General features: G+C 34.5%; 1 protein-coding gene and 2 long non-coding RNA genes across 3 annotated transcripts in view; 1 reads left to right on the top strand and 2 right to left on the bottom strand.

The window, feature by feature from the left end:
* Nucleotides 1-3494: 3494 nt before the first annotated feature.
* On the top strand, nt 3495-6147 carry LOC125269600. The gene is made up of 4 exons (XR_007185158.1): nt 3495-4101; nt 4476-4532; nt 4816-4886; nt 6024-6147. It is a non-coding gene; the product is annotated as an uncharacterized LOC125269600 (long non-coding RNA).
* On the bottom strand, nt 5265-9502 carry LOC125269599. Its single transcript, XR_007185157.1, has 3 exons — nt 9453-9502; nt 6221-6295; nt 5265-6140 (listed from the first exon to the last, which is right to left on the bottom strand). It is a non-coding gene; the product is annotated as an uncharacterized LOC125269599 (long non-coding RNA).
* A 567-nt stretch (nt 9503-10069) lies between these two features.
* Nucleotides 10070-10234, bottom strand: part of LOC125269598 (E3 SUMO-protein ligase ZBED1-like) — a 1256-nt gene continuing 1091 nt past the window's right edge. The window contains exon 2 of the mRNA XM_048192528.1: nt 10070-10234. This exon is cut by the window's right edge and continues 758 nt beyond it. The gene's annotated coding sequence lies outside the window, so the exon portion shown is untranslated.

Genomic DNA, 10234 nt, shown 5'->3' with positions numbered 1-10234 from the left:
AACTACAGTGCAATGCAAATAGTAAATATGAGATAAAGTGAGAATAATAAAAAGTTGTTATATACTATATGTAGCAGCCCTTCAACTTTGAATAAACAGGCTTGGGAGTGTTTCCATACGGGTGTACTTTATTTCAGACGAGTGTGCATAGCACCAACACCGTGAAAACTTAAAAGACAAATAACAACGGCAATTCAGTCAGATACAAAATAATCCTTTAACAAATGCACTTTAGCAAGCTAGAATCACATTGATAACGGCACAACAGGCAACCGCCATCATGTGAAATGAATCTCATTACCATTTACATGAACATATGAAATTAATACATATGAAATAGTATATTACAATCAACCACATACCTCGCTCCGCATATCAAAGGGTGCTAGAGAGTGGTGATCCAGGGAAGAATGACGCCATTAACTTAACTTGGACGTTGGAGAGATAGCTAGCAACTTCATGAATTATTCTCAAGTTATTACTGCCAAAACAAATCAAGCACAAAGTGGTATAACACTTCAAGGAACACTTTAGTTGAAGATTACAGTAATATTTTCCAATCTCTGACTTTAAACATGCACCGTCTTGTAACGTACCTTCTCGTGCCTTCCTGTGTGTTTTTTATTTGAAAGAGTGAGCATGGAGAAATTAGTCCCCCATGCAGATAGCATGATGTCAAAATAAAAGTCCCATGAAATAAAAGTATGAAACAGCATTCTCATAATAAAACACTGCTAGTGGTCATCTACACTATATATAAGAAATAGTTTATATAGTATATAATAATATAGTCAATAATAAAGTATATAATATTGTCAATAAACAAACAGTATACAGTAAATAAAATAGTAATTAATAGAACATTTATATAATAGTTGTTACAGTCACAGAAGGCACGGAGGCAGGAGTAAAAACAAACAGTGATGTTTATTGATATCAGCAGAGTTAACGGCAGTGCAGGTGAGTATATGGTGATAGATGATGATGCAGGAATGATAGAGAGGTAATACTGTCCTTTTGTGGTCACAGGTATGAAGAGCTGAACTGGCGCTGGAGACTTAGGAAACTGGAGACTGGGAACACTCACACACAGATGGGGTTGAACATGAGGAGTACAGGAGACACTGGAGACAGGTAAGTAGAGAGCTGGAGTCTTTAAAGGGTCATGAAACCCCCCTGTTTTACCCTGGTCACCTATGACTTGAAAAAACTCTGAAACAGAGAACAACCAATGAAACAGAGACATACAACACACTCATCATACAGAATAATGAATATTAATATATGAGCACGGAGAAAATGACAACAAACTCCCAAGCACAAGGGAGAAATGCGAAAGAATATTAAATAGGGCTAATAATAGGCTACTTTGATTACGTTTACAAGCACTGCAGTCTCAAAATCTGTCTTTTATAATGATCGTGTCGTCGCGTTCAGATAGGCTTCACCACTGTATCAGTGTCCAGTTTGCACATATAATTCATTTGAAGAAGACTTGATGAATGTGTGTGCATAACTACACCATGCTGGTTAATGTTTGGTGCAGGAGAATGTGTGAAATAAAAACTTTAAACACGGATACTTTATTCTGTATGAGCTAGTGTTATTAAACTCAACGCGGAGCTCCGCGCTGAAACCGAGCATATGCGCGCTCCGCGTGTATATCATAATAACGATCGTATTTTTCATGTGTTCGTATTCAAACTCCAGTTCTGACTGCATCATGAGCAAAATACAAACAATGCTCTAAATCACTCACAAATCTTATGATAATTCAATAATCTCCATTCAGTTTCACACAATATTAGTTGTTTTCATGCCTTTTGCACAACATTGCACCATTTCATGCTTTTCATCTTCAGAAAGATCTTTCTTCCTCCCCATATTGCATGAGAACTGTGACTTGCTTAATAATGTGGAACAACCTCTAAGTAGGGTTTCCATAGATCTGGCAAATTATTTTGTCTGAGATTGATACCAGTTATCTAAAAAGACATGTATAAATAAACAAACAAACATTTTCTTAGAAAAGCTAAAATCTGAATGTTTATTCTACTGAAATCTTACTGATATGTCAATTGCATAATAATTTGGAACGCAGTGTATATATATATATATATATATATATAACACTAAGTTACTGTAACAGGGACAGGTCACTCCAAGCACCTGCACACTTTTACACACTATTTCCTTTAGAACAACACAATATACACTACACATTCATCAATCAACCATCAATCTATATGAAAATAGTATTCAATAAACCTTTTTCTCTCATATTCAACATATATAAACATACCAGAATATGTTATCATATGCAATATAGCAATTAAGTGCTTAATTGGAATATTATATTACATTTCACATTCCTTCAGAAACTATTACTCACATAAAACACTTCAGAACTTCAACAAACATATATAACATTCAGTTTTTTTCAGCAAATTGAACAATATTATACACTCACCAAATCCGGGGAGTTCATACACTTTCAAACCCGCATTGGGTTTTACAGGGGTTCGCAATTTGGAATCATCAGCGGCAATATCAACACTCACGTTCTAAAAATAACCCAATATAGTTAAATAATAGGTCTGCAACATATTATACATCATATTATTCGAATATTTTGATATTTGCCTCAGATTTATCTTTGTTGTTTCTCTCGCGATCAGCAACGCGTGTATCTCTCGCTGCTCCCGCGTCTGGTCTCAATGACGTCACACGCAGTTTCCGTTTAGACTGAATATGTCAATTAAGCAATTTGTCATTTTTATCAATTTATTATTTTAAGCTGCAATGACTTTAATCAGCTTTTTGTTTAATACTTTCAGCATTTTATTAAAATTATAATTATTTGAAAATTATATTCTTTTCCTTATTATATAGCTGAATTCTAACCTGTGTTACATCCCAGCTAACACAGTTACGTTGTGACGACGTAACTGGACCGGACCATATTCGTTGTAGCGACGTACCAAATAACGTTCCAGCGACGTAACTTTGTGATTTCCATATTCGTCGTGGCGACGTTATAGCGGTACGGCGCTGGAACATGACAGTAATGTCTCAACGACCAAACTGGCACGTTGTAAAAACGTAACCAGATTGGCTCATATTAGTTGCAACGACGTCCCGAATAACATTCCAGCGACGTAACTTTGTGATTCCCATATTCGTCGTGGCGACGTTATAGCGGTACGTTGCTGGAACGTGACAGGTACGTCCTAAAGACCAAAATACCACCTCGACATTTATCTTAAAATCTGCTTCTCACCTTTACTCCGGGGAATGGAAATGTGCACCGTCCATAACCTTGAAATCAATGCAGAACTGATAAACACTTCATTCTCTGCTATAAAACCTAATAAATTCTAATTGTTATAGGGAATTGTTGCTTTGGTTAATACATTTGCAGATCAAAATATGTAGTGGAAACCAATAGAAACCCTCATTAAATTCTGATAGAAAATGGCTAGAAACAAACTGCATCCATGAAATCATCAGCATTGTTACTTTGTACAATTACTAAGCCAATACATTTGAACATTACCATGTAACCATGTTTTAACCATGTAAAGTGTTAACACATGAATTCATAAATTGAACACATTCATAGATCAAACAATACAATCAATAAATAAATGTAACCAGTAATTAATATGTTTTATTCTTTTAATTGACAAAGTGTTTTATCATTAGATGGGTATAGTTAAATAATGATTTTATCAATTATATTTATAGATACTCTTATGATCAGGGTTCGAAATGAGGGGGGTCTGGGGGGGTCCCGGACCCTCCATAAGTCATTAGGGACCCCCCATAAGAATTCATTTTTGAATTTTTGTCCCTGACAAATATATTTTAACATTAAAAATGATTGTGAAAATTATAGGTTTTAGTGACGTTTTGTATTTATAACAGTAATTAATTTATTTCCTAGCGCGAGGCAGCAATCAGGGCAGCTATTAGCTCTAGCTATTAGCTTAGTTCTTATACAGCGTCACAGATTGTTGTTGTGGTGCTCCCGCAGACACGTACTAGATAAACGCGGCAAAACGAGACATCACAAAGAGTGAAATCCTGAATGAAAATCCTGTAAGGGCTTCGATTGTGTTTATATCTCCATAATTGCTTATAGTAAAATATTAGGAGTTCAAATTCCTATATCAAAAGTTGCATTAACTAGATACCCAGTGTAATGATTAGAAGAGTGCGTTTGTCAGCGTTTCTTGCTAGCTGTAACTTATGTGTATGAAGCCAAATGATCTGCCAGCTAACAGCAGACCTAGCAGCTAGACTAGTTATTCAAAGCTAGCTTAACAACCTACTTGTCCAGTCAGTGAAAGATAAATCAGGACTTAATTCAAGTCTGTGAGTTGATTAAAGTGAATGTGATTTGAGCATGAATGTACAGTACATGAGAGCTTGGTAAGCTATCTAGGAAGCTAATATTATTTTTCTTAATTTAGAATCCTGCACATGGAGAGAAAAAGAGGGAAAAGAAAGATCACCGACTTTTTTCAAGGGTAAATTGTGCTTATGTGATAACATGGCTGTTGTTGGGGGAAATTGTAGATATCAGGGATGCAAAAAAAAACAGCGCTTTTCGGCGCCTGCTGCTTAGTGTTTCTTTTACTCTCTATGGTATCTGCAACTGCATCAAATTCTCATCAAATTCTGCTTAAAAAAACTCCCTGTCAATACAGAACGAAATATGTTGCAGCTGTAGCCTATTTTGCCGTCAATACTGCCGACGTTGTCTTTGCTGTATCAGTAGGCTATATATTTATGTTAAACATCCAAATGTAGACTGACTTGTCTGTCGGCGCACAGAGCCACGCAGTCGCAGACAGCACGTGAAGTTGGTGAACGCCGAATCGGTAAGATATTAATTTCACAGTATAAACAGCTTCAGTGATTTTTTTTTTTTTTTTTTTTATCAACTTTTAATCATTTTTAACACATAACAAATAACATAATATATCCGATCAGAATAAAACGCAAGAACAACAACAGACATTACATATTCCAATGAGAAAAAATGCTTTCAGTGATTTTAATGGGAGTTTTTGAGAGTGCTAGAACTAGACTGTCAGTGAAAATGTTCTTTGATGATGTAACCTGCAATGTTTTTATTTACATTAACTTGCAATGTTAAATATATAAATATATATATATAAACTCAGTCGTATTAAGAATATGTTATGGCATGACATCCATATCTGTTAATTAAGTAAACAGACAGGTTTTTTATTTTTTATTTTACATATTACATTATTAGGTTAATTTGACCATCGCCCACTATAGATCATAATCTATAAAGGTGAGAATTAAGATATTTCATGATAATTCAGTTTGAAAAAATAAATAAATAAATAACTCGTGCCCCCTCAAAAATAATGAGTGCATAACGACCCTGAAAGAGACAATCTATTTATTAATTATATCTAATATACAAATATAACTAAATATATCTATTTACTATTAATCTATAAGAGGTAGGGGGGGGGGGGGACCTTTAATAATTAAATTTTAGGGGACCCCCCAAGAGTCCTAAGTCATTTCGAACCCTGCTTATGATTACTACTATCCATAATTTGGCACAAAAATGACAAAGATATGAAAAAGATTCAGCAGATATTTTATTACTTTATTTGCAAAAAATATATTTTAAACCATTTCCTAAGTGTCCTGTATGAGGCAGCTGCTACAAATATACTGAGGTAATTTGCTTTAATACTGTTTTACTGCCAGACAATATCACAATTACCAAAGATATACAGTCCTTGAGCTTCTCAAAAGCTAAAAAAATCCAGAAGATGACATTCATAAAGAGTAAAAGATATGTATAAAGAACAATATAAAGATTTTTAGCATCTCTTCAAATAATAGTTTGGCCCACCCAAAAATACATGTACAGTTTTTGTTCAAGAAAATGAACATGCGGACTTTCTCAGGAAGAATTTGAGATCTCTCATTACCGTGTCCTCAGCTGTGTATAACACTCTTGCCAACAGTGTTGAGGAGGAAGATGATGGAGAGCTGTGAGAGAAGAGGAAGAGGGTCTTTCTCAGGTTCTTCTGAGGCAAGGATAGGAGGATGGTCTCTATATATTCACTTTGGATTTTTACAAACTGGAAGCTAAAAAAAAAAAATTATTGTAGTCAGGTTTATTGTTTGTTAGAAAGGTATGAGGAAAGCATGTTTAACTTACATGTTCCTCCTCTTCTTCATCCTGAGCTGCACTGTCACCTCGGTCACCACTGCCATCATCATCCTCCTCTGGCAGCTGAAAGGTTGAATTACATTGGTAGAAGTTGCATTTTTACTTTTGAAAGCAGTATTTTCTACTTACCAAGGCAGCATTTGATGAAAAAATACAGTAAAACAATAATATTCTAAAATAGTTTTACTATTAACTGTTTTCTATTTTAATCTATTTTTAAAAGTAAGTTATTCCTGTGATCAAAGTTGAATTTTCAGCATCAGTACTCCAGTCTTCAGTGTCACATGATCCTTCAGAAATCATTCTAATATGATGATTTGATGCTCAAGAACACAAGAATATGAAGCAGCACATTTCAAAAGAAATGTCCGAGCATCAATTCAGCATATTAGAATGATCAAGGATCAAGTGGCACTGAAGACTAGAAAAATGATGCCGAAAATTTTCCGTCAAAGGAATAAATTAAATTTTGCAACATCTTCCAAATCTCAATATCTTTGACTGGCAGTGTACATTATTACATTTAGATAATAAACAGTGCACAAATTCTCAAAGAACTTACATTTTAACGATTACTTCAAGCTGGGGACACACTGAACTGAACGACTAGAAGAAACATTCTAAGACTGAAATCAACACACTTAAAAACTGTTTCCTTCGACTGAAGTGGATTTAAATACTTACAGATTATGAACAGACTGAATGCAACTGGCTCTGACTCGACGTGTTTGGGCAAGATCAGTTTATTAGTTTATTTATAATCGGCCTTACAGTCGTTAAGTGTGTCCCTGCCTTTAGTCGTTGTTGCAGCCTCCTCAAAAAATATATCTTTCTGTACATGAAAGCACGAAAAAAATATTTTAAGAAAAAATACAGTAAGGGCATATTTCATGTAGCTTAAATGAATTGTGATTATGAAGTTTTTTTTTAATTTTTGATAGTATTTTGAAATCATTAAAATATCATGTATATATTGTAAGTTACAACATTATTTGTTTTTATCATGACATGAATTCATGTCGTTCCAAACCTGTTAAGACTTTCGTTCATCTTCAAAACACAAATAAAGATAATTTAATGAAATCTGAAAGCTTTCTGTCCCTCCATTGACAGTCTACACAACTGCCACTTTGATGTTTAAATCAAAAGTTCATACAGATCGTAAATCTAATCTAATAAATATTGAGAGGTTTAGTCCAAATTTTATGAATAAACTCGATCACTTTATATAATGAACAAATTTAATACACTAGTGAATATACAAACAAGTACAGTTTAGCTTCCATTTATGTTCGCTAATTAATGTTTATATGTGAATAAAAGTCTAAACTCAAACTGTATATTGCATTAAGCGAACAAGTCTCTTTGAAGTTCAAGTTCAAATTTGGACTAAACTGCTCCATTCATATGGATCACTTTTACAATCTCTTTATGAACTTTTTGAAGTGTCAAAGTGTTAGTTGCATGGTCTGTAAATTGAGGGAGATAACTCAGATTTCATTAAAATATCCTCACTTATGTTTCGAAGATGAACAACACATTCTTGCATGTTCAGAATGACATAAGGGTGAGTCATTTTGTTTTTTCATTTTTGTGTGAACTAACCCTTCAGGCAGGTGTACACTTTGTAAGTTCGAACACTCAGTAGTTTGTGAGCCCTTGCATACAAGTTAGTTAACCCGATGATAATGTCAAAGCAGTTGGTACATTGCACGACTGCACTACACAGCTTTTCTTTGTTTTAAAAACAGACTTAACATTTATCTATTATGGGTCCTAATTAGGAGACGATGAGCACATTAAGCTTTGTGCCATGCTGTTTATATTTATCAAGGAGTAAAAATGCCCCTTTCAACGCCCAAAACAAGAAGCTTGCGGATGAGATGATGAGAGGAAGGAGATTTTGGATTGTATTTGATAGTCGAATTGATTCGAACAGTTTTAATCGAACAGATTTTAAAAAAGCTTTAATCATGCCCTTTCAATCTGAATTAAATGTCAATTGGACCCGGCCAATTCATTTCAACTAATGTGGTTACATGTGACTTTTTATTCCATCTGTGCTACTAGTCTGATTAAAGTCTGATTATTAGAGCCCATGTAAACACAGCTAATGTTGCTGCTATAGCTTCAGATTTAAAAAAGTTATAGGGTTGCCAAGCAGCCTATGTGATGTGATTGTGTATCATTTGAGACTATACAATAGCTGCATTTACATGGACCCTAATAATTAATTTGTAATCGGACTAGTTGCACAGTCGAATTAAAGGGATAGTTCACCAAAAAAATTAAAATTCTATCATCATTTACTCACACTCAGCTTGTTCCAAAGCTATATAAAATATTTTAAAGAAAGTTTGTTACCAGGCTGCTTTGGGCCAACATTGACTTCCATAGTAAAAAAAAAAAAAAAAACTATGGAAGTCAATGGTGTTTTTTAACAGAAGAAATGTATACAGCTTTGGAACAAGCCGAGGGTGAGTAAATGATGACAGAATTTTCATTTTTGGGTGAACTATCCCTTTAAGTCACATGCAACCATGTCATTCAGAATAAATTTGCCAAATCAGATTTTAAAATTTCATTCTGATTGTAAGGGGTGATTTAAACCTTTTCTAATCTGTTCGATAGGACATGTAAACACTTGATCAGATTAAAAACTGAAATTTGAAAGTGTAAAGCATGTGTAACCATTGTTGTTGAATGAATGCAGTGTAATAAATGACAGTTGTCATAAAATTTCAAAATGCTTCTGTTTAGTTTTGAGCATTTTTACTGCTTGATAAATATAAGCAGCACAGCACATAGCTTCATGTTCTCTGCGTCTCCTAATCAGGACCTGCAATGATAAATATGAAGTCTGCTTTTTGAAACAGAAAAGAAGCAATAACAGGATGATGGTTAATATGCACCAACAGCAGGGAAGTCTGTAATTTTGTACAGACAGTGCATTTTAAAATATCAAATCCGATTTCTAAATAAATGTACACATCACCTATATTCAGATTCATCAATCACAATGATTTCATTCTGAATTAAATAAAAAAGTGTAAATGTATCAAATAGTAAAATTGCTGACCCCTCAAATTCAGAATTATTAACATCTCTTTGTCTCTGTGAGTGATTGAATTGTGAAATTCAACCCTGTGAATTATCTGTTTGTCCTCCTGAGCCTTTTAACGAGAAGGCTGCTTTTATGGCTGGATGCTGATTGACACACCTTTTGACCATGTTCTCACATCCAGGACAACAAAATGATCAAGCAGACCTGAAACAAATGACCCATGATTGAAATCAATTGAAATCCATTTAGTCTTACCTAAGTGATATTGGAAAAAGGAGGCATAGTTGTTCACCCAGTATACGCTGGTTCTCCTGGAACATGGTCTGCATGATGAATGATCTCTTGATCCTGGACCCATGCAGTCCACCTGGAGATAATCTGAATGATATGTGGTTGTATATAAAGGGTAATTAATGACTGAACGTTACATACATACCGATAGCAGCACCATTAGTCCAGGACCTTATATCTATTGGTACTGAACAAGTCAGAAACTAATTTAATACCCACCCCTGCTTATAATTAGGGCTGGGTTTCGATTCAAATTTCAAGAATCGATTCGATTCCGATTCTCAAGATCTTGAATCGATTATCATTATTCCATTTGATCCGATCTGATCCGATCCGATCTTCGAGATTTAGATAAGTGTTTTTGAAGAAAGCATTTTTTTCCAGCTGTTACCTGAATTACAGGACTGTAGTTATGCAACATAATGATACTATTATTATAGACATTCAACTGCAAATTAATGGAGTATTGATGGTTGTAAAGAACAATCCCCCTTCCAGAGTGTTGATACAACTGCTTTCACAAACTTGCACTGGTGTAGACGACAGAGGACGCAGAGGTATATCAGCAGCAGTAGACCAATTATTTAGACGCGAACCTGATGTATTATTAAAAATGACATTAAGAATTGACATTAAGATGCAAATGC

The sequence above is a fragment of the Megalobrama amblycephala genome, linkage group LG6 (assembly GCF_018812025.1).
Source record: "Megalobrama amblycephala isolate DHTTF-2021 linkage group LG6, ASM1881202v1, whole genome shotgun sequence".
NCBI lineage: Eukaryota > Metazoa > Chordata > Actinopteri > Cypriniformes > Xenocyprididae > Megalobrama > Megalobrama amblycephala.
The sequence above is the reverse complement of the archived record's forward strand: the minus strand, read 5'-3'. Positions and strand labels throughout refer to the sequence as shown.